The sequence below is a fragment of the Pseudophryne corroboree genome, chromosome 3 (assembly GCF_028390025.1).
Source record: "Pseudophryne corroboree isolate aPseCor3 chromosome 3, aPseCor3.hap2, whole genome shotgun sequence".
NCBI lineage: Eukaryota > Metazoa > Chordata > Amphibia > Anura > Myobatrachidae > Pseudophryne > Pseudophryne corroboree.
The window spans coordinates 2,207,500-2,223,526 of NC_086446.1; positions in this window are offsets into that span (position 1 = coordinate 2,207,500).

A 16,027-nucleotide genomic window follows, 5' to 3' on the forward strand; every position below is an offset into this window, starting at 1 on the left:
ATCCCCAATCCCTCCTCCTTCCCCCATCCAGCCTCCTTCCCCCATCCAGCCTCCTTCCCCCCATCCAGCCGCCTTCCCCCATCCAGCCGCCTTCCCCACCCAGTGAATGGGCAGAAGAAGCCCCTGAAGGAATTAGTGGGGTTCATCATGTTGCAGAGGAAAGTAAGTGTTTTAACATTTTAAAAATAATGATTACCTACTTACACTTACAATGTCAAAACATGCACTGTTGTACTGTTGGAAATCTTGTACCAAGGCAAAATATTGGTGTTATTATTCATGCTCTACATGTTGCATTGAAATTTTTGTGAGCGTCATTATATGTACAGTGTTTATGTGTGCAATGTTTTGTGTGTCCACTCTAGGTCGACACTCATTAGTTAGACAGAGTTGCCAGGACAACATGGTTTATATGTGCTTGGTTTTCAGGCTAACATTTATACCTGAGTGGAGTTTAGTATGTTGTTGGTCTTTTACACTTGTACCTGTGTATTCATAATGTTTGCACTTTCAAATCACAGGCTTCACTTTGTTAGCCAGCCTAACAACACAATGATTTGTGGTGTGAAAGTTACACTCACAAAATGCTTATTGTATTTTTCCAAACCTGTTTGACCTTATTTAGTAAGGTGGGCTTTCAGGGAGTGTGGGCATGCTAGGATATGTTGTCCTTCTGAAGATGTTGATATGCAGTGTGATGATGCAGGGCCAAACCACCAATAATTTAATTCTCTTCACTCCAGATGTGAATGAATGCCAACATGTGGTAACATTTACTAAGATGGTAGTTCTCTTTAACATGGGATGTTGCCCATAGCAACCAATACGATTATACTTGTATTTTTTTTAACACTTCTACAAGATAATATGTTTAATTTTATTGGTTGCTATGGTCAACGTCCCATCTTAAATAGAACTCCCGTAGTAGTAAATATCCCCCATGGTGTGGTTCACTTTCTTTAAAAAAACAAAAAAAATTTGCTGAGCAGGCTTGTGTGTTGTTCTGCTACTGATTTATCCTTAAAACAGCCATGATGTAGTCACTTAGGCATTAAAGCAGGCCTGTCCAAACTGCGGCCCTCCAGCTGATGAGAAACTACACATCCCAGCATGCCCTGACACAGTTTTGCATTCTCTGACCCCAAAACTGTGTCAAGGCATGCTGGTATATGTAGTTTCACAACAGCTGGAGGGCCTCAGTTTGGACATGCCTGCATTAAAGTGTGCTTTGTGCCCTGTTTGTAGAATAGGTAATGTGAGTAAGTTAGTAATGTTTTCTTTGACTCTTCTTTTCAGATGCTGCAGTTGGAGATCCCACCAATTTGCCGGCACTTTTAGTTCGGCTAAAAGCCAATTTAAGGGCTGTAATTGTCGACATCGAGGCAATTGAATTTTTTTTATAATTTTATAATTTTAATTTTGGTATCATTTTCATTTCTTTAAAAAAAAAAAAAAAAATTATAACAATAAAAATTGTTGAAGTTAAGTGGGTGTTGTGTTTATTTATGCTATAAAGGAACAGCACATTGGCGTGCAAAAATTGGTGACCTTAAACAGTTGACACATCTTACTTAAGATTAAATTCTTAAAAATACAACACCAAAAATTTAAAAAAACAAACCCGTTAGGAGGTTATGGATTCTAAATACATTAAAACACATTTAGTCACACACTACACATATACACAATACTTCAAACATTTGCATTAGACCAGGGAAATTACCCATATCTATATTTTAAAATTTTCAACATCAATGTTTATGGCCAATTATGGCTACAAAGTGTTCTTCTGGTATTCTTTGGAGACTTAATTGGTCAGGACCATTGTCATTAATTACACTAATTGGTCTCGTAATTGAGGAGGGCTTGTGGACTTTTAACAGAAAGGTGTAATTCCACTGAATAGGAAAAAAAACCCATTGTGGTGCGTTTGTCCGCAAAAGTGTGCACTTTTAAGATGGATGTGTAAATCTACTAAAACTTAGTATTTTTACGATGAAGTATGTGTTAATGCGATAGTTTCGCATTGCTGCGATGCTTTCGCATTGCTGCGATGTCATTTGGCGTACGCCCACTTTGTGTAATACTGCGTACGAATTAGCAAAAATACGTTGGGGGCGGAATTTCGCAATTTTGCAACATGTTCGCAATTTTGCACATACCTTGTGCGAGCGAAAAAAATAGCGAACAACTCGGAATGACCCCCCATGTCTCATCCTAACCCTCCGCTACATTGCTCACCTCTACCCCATCTCTCATACTAACCCTCCGATACATGGCTCACCTCTACCCCATCTCTCATCCTAACCCTTTGTTATATGCTAACTTCTACCCCATCGCTAATCCTAACCCTCTGCTACATGTTCACATCTATACGATCTCTCATCCTAGACCTTAGTTACACGCTCCCTTCTACCCCATCTCTCATCCTAACTCCGCTAAATGGCTCACATCTACCACATCTCTCATCCTAACCCTCTGCTAGATGCTCACCTCTACCCAATTACTCATCCTAACCCTTTGCTACATGCTCACCTCTACCCAATAACTCATCCTAACCCTCTGCTACATGCTCACCTCTACCCAATTACTCATCCTAACCCTCTGCTACATGCTCACCTCTACCCCATCTCTCATCCTAACCCTGTTACGTGGCTCACCTCTACCTCATCTCTCAACTTAACCCTCTGTTACGTGGCTCACCTCTACCTCATCTCTCAACCTAACCCTCTGTTACATAGCTTACCTCTACCCCATCTCTCATCCTAACCCTCTGTTACATGCTCACCTCTACCATCCTTTACATGTTCACCTCTACCCCATCTCTCACCTATACCCCTCTGCTACATCCTCATCTCTACCCCATCTCTCACCCTAACCCTTTGTAACATGCTCATCTGTACCCCATCTCTCATCCTAACCCTCCGCTACATGGATCGCCACTACCCCATCTCTCACCCTGTCTGCAACTTCCTTATCTGTACCCCATCTCTCATTCTAACTCTCTGTTACATGCTCACCTCTACCCCATCTCTGATCCTAAAACTCTGCTACATGCTCACCTCTACCCCATTTCTCTTCCTAACCCTCTGCTACATGCTCATCTCTTCCCCCAACTCTCATACTAACCCTCTGCTACATGGCTCACCTCTACCCCATCTCTCATCCTAACCCTCCGCTAAATGCTCAGCTCTACCCCATCTTTTATCCTAACCCTCTGGTACATGATCACCTCTACCCCATCTGTCATCCTAACCCTTTGTTACATGCTAACTTCTACCCCATCGCTCATCCTAACCCTCTGCTACATGCTCACATCTAAACTATCTCTCATCCTAGACCTTAGTTACACGCTCCCTTCTATCCCATCTCTCATCCTAACTCTCCGCTAAATGGCTCACATCTACCACATCTCTCATCCTAACCCTCTGCTAGATGCTCACCTCTACCCAATTACTCATCCTAACCCTCTGCTACATGCTCACCTCTACCCAATAACTCATCCTAACCCTCTGCTACATGCTCACCTCTACCCAATTACTCATCCTAACCCTCTGCTACATGCTCACTTCTACCCCATCTCTCATCCTAACCCTCTGCTACATGGCTCACCTCTACCCCATCTCTCATCCTAACCCTCTGTTACGTGGCTCACCTCTACCTCATCTCTAAACCTAACCCTCTGTTACATAGCTTACCTCTACCCCATCTCTCATCCTAACCCTCTGTTACATGCTCACCTCTACCATCCTCTACGTGTTCACCTCTACCCCATCTCTCACCTATACCCCTCTGCTACATCCTCATCTCTACCCCATCTCTCATCCTAACCCTCTGTATATGCTCAGCTCTACCCCATCTCTCATCCTAAAACTCTCCTAAATGCTCACCTCTACCCCATCTATCATCCTAACCCTTTGCTACATGCTCACCTCTACCCCAACTCTCATCCTAACCCTCTGTTATATGCTCACCTCTACCTCATCTCTCAACCTAACCCTCTGTTACATAGCTTACCTCTACCCCATCTCTCATCCTAACCCTCTGTTACATGCTCACCTCTACCATCCTCTACATGTTCACCTCTACCCCATCTCTCACCTATACCCCTCTGCTACATCCTCATCTCTACCCCATCTCTCATCCTAACCCTCTGTATATGCTCAGCTCTACCCCATCTCTCATCCTAAAACTCTCCTAAATGCTCACCTCTACCCCATCTCTCATCCTAACCCTTTGCTACATGCTCACCTCTACCCCAACTCTCATCCTAACCCTCTGTTATATGCTCACCTCTACCCCATCTCTCATCCTAACCCTTTGCTACATGCTCACCTCTACCCCAACTCTAATAATAAACCTCTGTAACATGTTCCCCTGTACCCCATCTCTCATCCTAATCCTACGCTACATGGATCACTTCTACCCCATGTCTCATACTAACCCTCTGTTACATGCCTCACCTCTACCCAATCTCTCATTCTAACCCTCTGTTACATGCCTCACCTCTACCCCATCTCTCATCCTAACTCTCCACTTTATGGCTCACCTCTTCCACATCTCTCATCCTACCCCTCTGCTATATGCTCACCTATACCTTACTTCTCATCCTAACCCTCTGTTACATGCTCACCTCTACCCCATCTCTCACCCTAACCCTTTGTAACATGCTCATCTGTACCCCATCTCTCATCCCAAAACTCTGCTACATGCTCACCTCTACCCCATCTCTGATCCTAAAACTCTGCTACATGCTCACCTCTACCCCATCTCTGATCCTAAAACTCTGCTACATGCTCACCTCTACCCCATCTTTCTTCCTAACCCTCTGCTACATGCTCACCTCTTCCCCAACTCTCATACTAACCCTCTGCTACATGGCTCACCTCTACCCCATCTCTCATCCTAACCCTCTGTTACGTGGCTCACCTCTACCCCATCTCTCATCCTAACCCTCTGTTACATGCTCACCTCTACCATCCTCTACATGTTCACCTCTACCCCATCTCTCACCTATACCCCTCTGCTACATACTCATCTCTACCCCATCTCTCATCCTAACCCTCCGCTACATGCTCAGCTCTACCCCATCTCTCATCCTAACCCTTTGTTACATGCTCACCTCTACCCCATCTCTCATCCTAACCCTCTGTTACATGGCTCACCTCTACCCCATCTCTCATTCTAACCCTCTGCTACATGCTCACCTCTACCCCATCTCTCATCCTAACGCTCCACTTCATGGCTCACCTCTTCCACATCTCTCATCCTACCCCTCTGCTATATGCTCACCTATACCTTACTTCTCATCCTAACCCTCTGTTACATGCTCACCTCTAACCCATCTCTCACCCTAACCCTTTGTAACATGCTCATCTGTACCCCATCTCTCATCCTAACCCTCCGCTACATGGATCGCCACTACCCCATCTCTCACCCTAACTGTCTGCAACTTCCTCATCTGTATCCCATCTCTCATTCTAACTCTGTTACATGCTCACCTCTACCCCATCTCTGATCCCAAAACTCTGCTACATGCTCACCTCTACCCCATCTCTCTTCCTAACCCTCTGCTACATGCTCACCTATTCCCCAACTCTCATACTAACCCTCTGCTACATGCTCACCTCTACCCCAACTGTCATCCTTACCCTCTGTTACGTGGCTCACCTTTACCCCATCTCTGATCCTAAAACTCTGCTACATGCTCACCTCTACCCATCTCTCTTCCTAACCCTCTGCTACATGCTCACCTCTTCCCCAACTCTCATACTAACCCTCTGCTACATGGCTCACCTCTACCCCATCTCTCATCCTAACCCTCTGTTACGTGGCTCACCTCTACCCCATCTCTCAACCTAACCCTCTGCTACATCCTCATCTCTACCCCATTTCTCATCCTAACCCTCCGCTACATGCTCAGCTCTACCCCATCTTTTATCCTAACCCTCTGGTACATGATCACCTCTACCCCATCTCTCATCCTTACCCTTTGTTACATGCTAACTTCTACCCCATCGCTCATCCTAACCCTCTGCTACATGCTCACATCTATACAATCTCTCATCCTAGAATTTAGTTACACACTCCCTTCTATCCCATCTCTCATCCTAACTCTCCGCTAAATGGTTCACATTTACCACATCTCTCATCCTAACCCTCTGCTAGATGCTCACCTCTACCCAATTACTCATCCTAACCCTCTGCTCCATGCTCACCTCTACCCAATTACTCATCCTAACCCTCTGCTACATGCTCACCTCTACCCCATCTCTCATCCTAACCCTCTGCTACATGCTCACCTCTACCCAATAACTCATCCTAACCCTCTGCTACATGCTCACCTCTACCCAATTACTCATCCTAACCCTCTGCTACATGCTCACTTCTACCCCATCTCTCATCCTAACCCTCTGCTACATGGCTCACCTCTACCCCATCTCTCATCCTAACCCTCTGTTACGTGGCTCACCTCTACCTCATCTCTAAACCTAACCCTCTGTTACATAGCTTACCTCTACCCCATCTCTCATCCTAACCCTCTGTTACATGCTCACCTCTACCATCCTCTACATGTTCACCTCTACCCCATCTCTCACCTATACCCCTCTGCTACATCCTCATCTCTACCCCATCTCTCATCCTAACCCTCTGTATATGCTCAGCTCTACCCCATCTCTCATCCTAAAACTCTCCTAAATGCTCACCTCTACCCCATCTCTCATCCTAACCCTTTGCTACATGCTCAACTCTACCCCAACTCTCATCCTAACCCTCTGTTATATGCTCACCTCTACCTCATCTCTCAACCTAACCCTCTGTTACATAGCTTACCTCTACCCCATCTCTCATCCTAACCCTCTGTTACATGCTCACCTCTACCATCCTCTACATGTTCACCTCTACCCCATCTCTCACCTATACCCCTCTGCTACATCCTCATCTCTACCCCATCTCTCATCCTAACCCTCTGTATATGCTCAGCTCTACCCCATCTCTCATCCTAAAACTCTCCTAAATGCTCACCTCTACCCCATCTCTCATCCTAACCCTTTGCTACATGCTCACCTCTACCCCAACTCTCATCCTAACCCTCTGTTATATGCTCACCTCTACCCCATCTCTCATCCTAACCCTTTGCTACATGCTCACCTCTACCCCAACTCTAATAATAAACCTCTGTAACATGTTCCCCTGTACCCCATCTCTCATCCTAATCCTACGCTACATGGATCACCTCTACCCCATGTCTCATACTAACCCTCTGTTACATGCCTCACCTCTACCCAATCTCTCATTCTAACCCTCTGTTACATGCCTCACCTCTACCCCATCTCTCATCCTAACTCTCCACTTTATGGCTCACCTCTTCCACATCTCTCATCCTACCCCTCTGCTATATGCTCACCTATACCTTACTTCTCATCCTAACCCTCTGTTACATGCTCACCTCTACCCCATCTCTCACCCTAACCCTTTGTAACATGCTCATCTGTACCCCATCTCTCATCCCAAAACTCTGCTACATGCTCACCTCTACCCCATCTCTGATCCTAAAACTCTGCTACATGCTCACCTCTACCCCATCTCTGATCCTAAAACTCTGTTACATGCTCACCTCTACCCCATCTCTCTTCCTAACCCTCTGCTACATGCTCACCTCTTCCCCAACTCTCATACTAACCCTCTGCTACATGGCTCACCTCTACCCCATCTCTCATCCTAACCCTCTGTTACGTGGCTCACCTCTACCCCATCTCTCATCCTAACCCTCTGTTACATGCTCACCTCTACCATCCTCTACATGTTCACCTCTACCCCATCTCTCACCTATACCCCTCTGCTACATACTCATCTCTACCCCATCTCTCATCCTAACCCTCCGCTACATGCTCAGCTCTACCCCATCTCTCATCCTAACCCTTTGTTACATGCTCACCTCTACCCCATTTCTCATCCTAACCCTCTGTTACATGGCTCACCTCTACCCCATCTCTCATTCTAACCCTCTGCTACATGCTCACCTCTACCCCATCTCTCATCCTAACGCTCCACTTCATGGCTCACCTCTTCCACATCTCTCATCCTACCCCTCTGCTATATGCTCACCTATACCTTACTTCTCATCCTAACCCTCTGTTACATGCTCACCTCTAACCCATCTCTCACCCTAACCCTTTGTAACATGCTCATCTGTACCCCATCTCTCATCCTAACCCTCCGCTACATGGATCGCCACTACCCCATCTCTCACCCTAACTGTCTGCAACTTCCTCATCTGTATCCCATCTCTCATTCTAACTCTGTTACATGCTCACCTCTACCCCATCTCTGATCCCAAAACTCTGCTACATGCTCACCTCTACCCCATCTCTCTTCCTAACCCTCTGCTACATGCTCACCTATTCCCCAACTCTCATACTAACCCTCTGCTACATGCTCACCTCTACCCCAACTGTCATCCTTACCCTCTGTTACGTGGCTCACCTTTACCCCATCTCTGATCCTAAAACTCTGCTACATGCTCACCTCTACCCCATCTCTCTTCCTAACCCTCTGCTACATGCTCACCTCTTCCCCAACTCTCATACTAACCCTCTGCTACATGGCTCACCTCTACCCCATCTCTCATCCTAACCCTCTGTTACGTGGCTCACCTCTACCCCATCTCTCAACCTAACCCTCTGCTACATCCTCATCTCTACCCCATTTCTCATCCTAACCCTCCGCTACATGCTCAGCTCTACCCCATCTTTTATCCTAACCCTCTGGTACATGATCACCTCTACCCCATCTCTCATCCTTACCCTTTGTTACATGCTAACTTCTACCCCATCGCTCATCCTAACCCTCTGCTACATGCTCACATCTATACAATCTCTCATCCTAGAATTTAGTTACACACTCCCTTCTATCCCATCTCTCATCCTAACTCTCCGCTAAATGGTTCACATTTACCACATCTCTCATCCTAACCCTCTGCTAGATGCTCACCTCTACCCAATTACTCATCCTAACCCTCTGCTCCATGCTCACCTCTACCCAATTACTCATCCTAACCCTCTGCTACATGCTCACCTCTACCCCATCTCTCATCCTAACCCTCTGCTACATGGCTCACCTCTACCCCATCTCTCATCCTAACCCTCTGCTACATGCTCACCTCTACCCAATTACTCATCCTAACCCTCTGCTACATGCTCACCTCTACCCCATCTCTCATCCTAACCCTCTGCTACATGGCTCACCTCTACCTCATCTCTCATCCTAACCCTCTGTTACGTGGCTCACCTCTACCCCATCTCTCAACCTAACCCTCTGTTACATAGCTTACCTCTACCCCATCTCTCATCCTATCCCTCTGTTACATGCTCACCTCTACCATCCTCTACATGTTCACCTCTACCCCATCTCTCACCTATACCCCTCTGCTACATCCTCATCTCTACCCCACCTCTCATCCTAACCCTCTGTTATATGCTCACCTCTACCCCATCTTTTATCCTAACCCTCTGGTACATGATCACCTCTACCCCATCTGTCATCCTAACCCTTTGTTACATGCTAACTTCTACCCCATCGCTCATCCTAACCCTCTGCTACATGCTCACATCTATACCATCTCTCATCCTAGACCTTAGTTACACGCTCCCTTCTATCCCATCTCTCATCCTAACTCTCCGCTAAATGGCTCACATCTACCACATCTCTCATCCTAACCCTCTGCTAGATGCTCACCTCTACCCAATTACTCATCCTAACCCTCTGCTACATGCTCACCTCTACCCAATAACTCATCCTAACCCTCTGCTACATGCTCACCTCTACCCAATTACTCATCCTAACCCTCTGCTACATGCTCACTTCTACCCCATCTCTCATCCTAACCCTCTGCTACATGGCTCACCTCTACCCCATCTCTCATCCTAACCCTCTGTTACGTGGCTCACCTCTACCTCATCTCTCAACCTAACCCTCTGTTACATAGCTTACCTCTACCCCATCTCTCATCCTAACCCTCTGTTACATGCTCACCTCTACCATCCTCTACATGTTCACCTCTACCCCATCTCTCACCTATACCCCTCTGCTACATCCTCATCTCTACCCCATCTCTCATCCTAACCCTCTGTATATGCTCAGCTCTACCCCATCTCTCATCCTAAAACTCTCCTAAATGCTCACCTCTACCCCATCTCTCATCCTAACCCTTTGCTACATGCTCACCTCTACCCCAACTCTCATCCTAACCCTCTGTTATATGCTCACCTCTACCTCATCTCTCAACCTAACCCTCTGTTACATAGCTTACCTCTACCCCATCTCTCATCCTAACCCTCTGTTACATGCTCACCTCTACCATCCTCTACATGTTCACCTCTACCCCATCTCTCACCTATACCCCTCTGCTACATCCTCATCTCTACCCCATCTCTCATCCTAACCCTCTGTATATGCTCAGCTCTACCCCATCTCTCATCCTAAAACTCTCCTAAATGCTCACCTCTACCCCATCTCTCATCCTAACCCTTTGCTACATGCTCACCTCTACCCCAACTCTCATCCTAACCCTCTGTTATATGCTCACCTCTACCCCATCTCTCTTCCTAACCCTTTGCTACATGCTCACCTCTACCCCAACTCTAATAATAAACCTCTGTAACATGTTCCCCTGTACCCCATCTCTCATCCTAATCCTACGCTACATGGATCACCTCTACCCCATGTCTCATACTAACCCTCTGTTACATGCCTCACCTCTACCCAATCTCTCATTCTAACCCTCTGTTACATGCCTTACCTCTACCCCATCTCTCATCCTAACTCTCCACTTTATGGCTCACCTCTTCCACATCTCTCATCCTACCCCTCTGCTATAAGCTCACCTATACCTTACTTCTCATCCTAACCCTCTGTTACATGCTCACCTCTACCCCATCTCTCACCCTAACCCTTTGTAACATGCTCATCTGTACCCCATCTCTCATCCCAAAACTCTGCTACATGCTCACCTCTACCCCATCTCTGATCCTAAAACTCTGCTACATGCTCACCTCTACCCCATCTCTGATCCTAAAACTCTGCTACATGCTCACCTCTACCCCATCTCTCTTCCTAACCCTCTGCTACATGCTCACCTCTTCCCCAACTCTCATACTAACCCTCTGCTACATGGCTCACCTCTACCCCATCTCTCATCCTAACCCTCTGTTACGTGGCTCACCTCTACCCCATCTCTCATCCTAACCCTCTGTTACATGCTCACCTCTACCATCCTCTACATGTTCACCTCTACCCCATCTCTCACCTATACCCCTCTGCTACATACTCATCTCTACCCCATCTCTCATCCTAACCCTCCGCTACATGCTCAGCTCTACCCCATCTCTCATCCTAACCCTTTGTTACATGCTCACCTCTACCCCATCTCTCATCCTAACCCTCTGTTACATGGCTCACCTCTACCCCATCTCTCATTCTAACCCTCTGCTACATGCTCACCTCTACCCCATCTCTCATCCTAACGCTCCACTTCATGGCTCACCTCTTCCACATCTCTCATCCTACCCCTCTGCTATATGCTCACCTATACCTTACTTCTCATCCTAACCCTCTGTTACATGCTCACCTCTAACCCATTTCTCACCCTAACCCTTTGTAACATGCTCATCTGTACCCCATCTCTCATCCTAACCCTCCGCTACATGGATCGCCACTACCCCATCTCTCACCCTAACTGTCTGCAACTTCCTCATCTGTATCCCATCTCTCATTCTAACTCTGTTATATGCTCACCTCTACCCCATCTCTGATCCCAAAACTCTGCTACATGCTCACCTCTACCCCATCTCTCTTCCTAACCCTCTGCTACATGCTCACCTATTCCCCAACTCTCATACTAACCCTCTGCTACATGCTCACCTCTACCCCAACTGTCATCCTTACCCTCTGTTACGTGGCTCACCTTTACCCCATCTCTGATCCTAAAACTCTGCTACATGCTCACCTCTACCCCATCTCTCTTCCTAACCCTCTGCTACATGCTCACCTCTTCCCCAACTCTCATACTAACCCTCTGCTACATGGCTCACCTCTACCCCATCTCTCATCCTAACCCTCTGTTACGTGGCTCACCTCTACCCCATCTCTCAACCTAACCCTCTGCTACATCCTCATCTCTACCCCATTTCTCATCCTAACCCTCCGCTACATGCTCAGCTCTACCCCATCTTTTATCCTAACCCTCTGGTACATGATCACCTCTACCCCATCTCTCATCCTTACCCTTTGTAACATGCTAACTTCTACCCCATCGCTCATCCTAACCCTCTGCTACATGCTCACATCTATACAATCTCTCATCCTAGAATTTAGTTACACACTCCCTTCTATCCCATCTCTCATCCTAACTCTCCGCTAAATGGTTCACATTTACCACATCTCTCATCCTAACCCTCTGCTAGATGCTCACCTCTACCCAATTACTCATCCTAACCCTCTGCTCCATGCTCACCTCTACCCAATTACTCATCCTAACCCTCTGCTACATGCTCACCTCTACCCCATCTCTCATCCTAACCCTCTGCTACATGCTCACCTCTACCCAATTACTCATCCTAACCCTCTGCTACATGCTCACCTCTACCCCATCTCTCATCCTAACCCTCTGCTACATGGCTCACCTCTACCCCATCTCTCATCCTAACCCTCTGCTACATGCTCACCTCTACCCAATTACTCATCCTAACCCTCTGCTACATGCTCACCTCTACCCCATCTCTCATCCTAACCCTCTGCTACATGGCTCACCTCTACCTCATCTCTCATCCTAACCCTCTGTTACGTGGCTCACCTCTACCCCATCTCTCAACCTAACCCTCTGTTACATAGCTTACCTCTACCCCATCTCTCATCCTATCCCTCTGTTACATGCTCACCTCTACCATCCTCTACATGTTCACCTCTACCCCATCTCTCACCTATACCCCTCTGCTACATCCTCATCTCTACCCCATCTCTCATCCTAACCCTCTGTTATATGCTCACCTCTACCCCATCTTTTATCCTAACCCTCTGGTACATGATCACCTCTACCCCATCTGTCATCCTAACCCTTTGTTACATGCTAACTTCTACCCCATCGCTCATCCTAACCCTCTGCTACATGCTCACATCTATACCATCTCTCATCCTAGACCTTAGTTACACGCTCCCTTCTATCCCATCTCTCATCCTAACTCTCCGCTAAATGGCTCACATCTACCACATCTCTCATCCTAACCCTCTGCTAGATGCTCACCTCTACCCAATTACTCATCCTAACCCTCTGCTACATGCTCACCTCTACCCAATAACTCATCCTAACCCTCTGCTACATGCTCACCTCTACCCAATTACTCATCCTAACCCTCTGCTACATGCTCACTTCTACCCCATCTCTCATCCTAACCCTCTGCTACATGGCTCACCTCTACCCCATCTCTCATCCTAACCCTCTGTTACGTGGCTCACCTCTACCTCATCTCTCAACCTAACCCTCTGTTACATAGCTTACCTCTACCCCATCTCTCATCCTAACCCTCTGTTACATGCTCACCTCTACCATCCTCTACATGTTCACCTCTACCCCATCTCTCACCTATACCCCTCTGCTACATCCTCATCTCTACCCCATCTCTCATCCTAACCCTCTGTATATGCTCAGCTCTACCCCATCTCTCATCCTAAAACTCTCCTAAATGCTCACCTCTACCCCATCTCTCATCCTAACCCTTTGCTACATGCTCACCTCTACCCCAACTCTCATCCTAACCCTCTGTTATATGCTCACCTCTACCTCATCTCTCAACCTAACCCTCTGTTACATAGCTTACCTCTACCCCATCTCTCATCCTAACCCTCTGTTACATGCTCACCTCTACCATCCTCTACATGTTCACCTCTACCCCATCTCTCACCTATACCCCTCTGCTACATCCTCATCTCTACCCCATCTCTCATCCTAACCCTCTGTATATGCTCAGCTCTACCCCATCTCTCATCCTAAAACTCTCCTAAATGCTCACCTCTACCCCATCTCTCATCCTAACCCTTTGCTACATGCTCACCTCTACCCCAACTCTAATAATAAACCTCTGTAACATGTTCCCCTGTACCCCATCTCTCATCCTAATCCTACGCTACATGGATCACCTCTACCCCATGTCTCATACTAACCCTCTGTTACATGCCTCACCTCTACCCAATCTCTCATTCTAACCCTCTGTTACATGCCTCACCTCTACCCCATCTCTCATCCTAACTCTCCACTTTATGGCTCACCTCTTCCACATCTCTCATCCTACCCCTCTGCTACATGCTCACCTCTACCCCATCTCTCATCCTAACCCTCTGCTACATGGCTCACCTCTACCTCATCTCTCATCCTAACCCTCTGTTACGTGGCTCACCTCTACCCCATCTCTCAACCTAACCCTCTGTTACATAGCTCACCTCTACCCAATTACTCATCCTAACCCTCTGCTACATGCTCACCTCTACCCCATCTCTCATCCTAACCCTCTGCTACATGGCTCACCTCTACCTCATCTCTCATCCTAACCCTCTGTTACGTGGCTCACCTCTACCCCATCTCTCAACCTAACCCTCTGTTACATAGCTTACATCTACCCCATCTCTCATCCTATCCCTCTGTTACATGCTCACCTCTACCATCCTCTACATGTTCAACTCTACCCCATCTCTCACCTATACCCCTCTGCTACATCCTCATCTCTACCCCATCTCTCATCCTAACCCTGTTATATGCTCACCTCTACCCCATCTCTCACCCTAACCCTTTGCTACATGCTCACCTCTACCCCAACTCTAATACTAAACCTCTGTAACATGTTCCCCTGTACCCCATCTCTCATCCTAATCCTACGCTACATGGATCACCTCTACCCCATGTCTCATTCTAACCCTCTGTTACATGGCTCACCTCTACCCCATCTCTCATTCTAACCCTCTGTTATATGCCTCACCTCTACCCCAACTGTCATCCTAACTCTCCACTTTATGGCTCACCTCTTCCACATCTCTCATCCTACCCCTCTGCTATATGCTCACCTATACCTTACTTCTAATCTTAACCCTCTGTTACATGCTCACCTCTACCCCATCTCTCACCATAACCCTTTGGAACATGCTCATCTGTACCCCATCTCTCATCCTAACCCTCCGCTACATGGATCGCCACTACCCCATCTCTCACCCTGTCTGCAACTTCCTCATCTGTACCCCATCTCTCATCCTAACCCTCCGCTACATGCTCACCTCTACCCCATCTCTTATCCTAACCCTGTGTTACATGCTCACATGTACCCCATCTCTCATCCTAACCTCCTTCTATATGCACACCTCTACCCCATCACTCATCATAACCCTCAGCCCCATGCTCACCTCTACCTCATCTCTCATCCAAACCCTCAGATAAATGCACACCTCTAGCCCATCACTCATGCTAACCCTCTGGTACGGTATGCGGACTTCTACAACATTTCTCATCCTCGCCCTCTGCTACATGCTAACCTCTACCCCATCTCTCATCCTAACCCTCTGCTACATGCTCACCTGAACCCCAACTCTCATCCTAACCCTCCGCTACATGGCTCACCTCTATCACATCTCTCATCCTAATCCTCTGCCACATGCTCACTTCTATCCCATCTTTCTTCCTAGGACTCTGCTGCATGCTCACCTCTAAACCATCTCTCATCCTAACAATCTGTTACATGCTCACCTCTACCCCATCTCTCATCCGAACCCTTTGCTACTTACTCATCTCTACTGCATCTCTCATGCTAACTTTCTGTAACATGTTCACTTCTACCCCATCTCTCATCCTAACTTTCTGCTATATGTTCAATTCTAACCCACTTCTCATCCTAACCCTCTGCTACATGCTCACCTCTACCTCATCTCTCTTCCTAACCCTCTGCTACATGGCTTACCTCTACCCCATCTCTCATCCTAACCCTCTGCT